At 37.2% G+C, this 1,881-nt stretch overlaps 1 pseudogene; it reads left to right on the top strand.

Annotated features, from left to right (window-relative positions):
• Positions 1–969: 969 nt before the first annotated feature.
• LOC134362374 (enhancer of rudimentary homolog) lies at positions 970–1,275 on the top strand (annotated as a pseudogene).
• The last annotated feature ends 606 nt before the right edge of the window (positions 1,276–1,881 follow it).

Here is a 1,881-nt window from a genome sequence, read left to right as displayed (position 1 = left end):
GGAGTGGTCAGTGTGGCAGAAAGGAACCAAGACTGTTGTGATTTAGAAGCCAAGAGGAGATATTTTAGGAATAGTAAGCAACTGTATTTCTATCACAAGTCATAGGACTGGTTCATCAAGTTATACAGGCTTTCCCAGTGTGGAGATGAATGGTTTGATGGAGTGTTAGGTGCGAGGTATCAGGAGGAGAGAGTTTGGAGATAAAAATATAGCAGTGATATAGAGGAATTTTATTCTTGAGAGAATGGAATGGTAGCTGAGCAGGAAATTGCAGTTAGAAAAATTCATTTGGATATTCTACAGCAAATTTGTTCACTCACAAGGATAATACCATAAGGTAGGAACAATTACGATGCAGAATAGAGGTAAGAGCTCTGCCTGAATTATGTCTTTGAGGTGGCAAGAAGGAGAAATATCTAGTGCTCAGGTGGAGGGGCGACCTTAGATAGGGGCACAGACAGTGCGAATATAACATGCATTATGTTAAACTGGTGAATAATGCTTGTTTAAAGCCAATGTCAGGAATATTTAAGCTTTCAAATTCCAAAGAAAAAGTTCTCATAAAAATCATACAGGAAATGTGTACAATAATATTATCTAAATTGTAGATGCGAAAAACTACAGGTAAACTGGACTCAGGAAACCAACTACTATCATAAAATACGCTGCCAAGGTTGAATTAAAACCTTCTAGCTCTTCTTGGGAATTTTAATTAGAAATTGTCTGAAGTCAACCCTCACTCAGGATAATTTAGATTCATCTAATCCCTCTTAGGGGGATAATGTTCCCCAACTTAGCTGTACATCAGAATCATGTGTGGGATTTCTTTTGCTTCATTTTGAGGCAGAATCTTTGATCTAAACCTTTGGACATTCTAATTCAGAGAATCTTTGGAGGGAATGGGTCATCCATGATTTATAATAAAGCATCGGGATGGTGTTGGCAGCAGCTACAGTGAAGTTTGGTGTAATGTCTCACACTGTATTGCTGGTACAGTCTACTAAGAGGTTAGAAGGCAGAATTTACGCTGACTATGAATCTGTGGATAAATGCATGGAAGGCGTTTGTAAAGTGTATAACGAACATCTGAGGAGAATGAATCTCAACAGTCCCTCTATCACATATGACACCACTTCGATTTTATTGATGATCTAGCAGACTTTGGCAGCATTGTTTATGGAGCTGATACCCAGACAAAACAGCCTAAACCAAGCCTGGATTAAAGAGAAGATCTATGTATTCCTTCATCAGCAGGCCCAACAGGTTGGGAAATAATTGAGTTGGAACCATTAGTGGGATGGAGGTGGGCTTGGAACACAGGAATGTACAACCTGCTCTAGTAGAAGTTTTATATTATAGTAATCCTGTTTCTATTTTGTTACATTGTAGCCTAGATGGAATGTATTAGATGGAATGTATTAGATGAAATGTGAGGATCTTGTTCAAACTGAGACCCCTATAGCCCCCTTTAAATTTTTTTTTATTTTACTTAAACATTTTTATGATGACTTATTTAGATACAAGTTGTTCTTTATCAGTTAATGTTGGTTCCAATCCTTCAAACTGTTCATATCAGTGTACTAATTCTTCTTCATGATGGGGTCTGGATGGTAACATAGTTTGGCTATGCCACAAGATAAAGTCTTAGTGAAAAGTAGGTAAATCTTCTTTATTTATAAAAAAGAAAACCTTCAGTTGTTTTCACAGGGCCTGCACAGTTGAGCACTGTAGTGCCAGCCATATAGACTATATCAAATGGTTTTCTACATATAGGGTATCCTCTGCAAGCCAGATATATTTTCCGTCATGAAGAAAGATGAACTTATAAGTTCAGTATGTAATTTTTATGATAAATGACCTTCAGTGGATTCTCTTTCATAA

The sequence above is a fragment of the Cynocephalus volans genome, chromosome 14, assembly GCF_027409185.1.
Source record: "Cynocephalus volans isolate mCynVol1 chromosome 14, mCynVol1.pri, whole genome shotgun sequence".
NCBI classification, from domain to species: Eukaryota; Metazoa; Chordata; class Mammalia; order Dermoptera; family Cynocephalidae; genus Cynocephalus; species Cynocephalus volans.
This window is presented reverse-complemented; position numbering and strand designations above follow the sequence as displayed.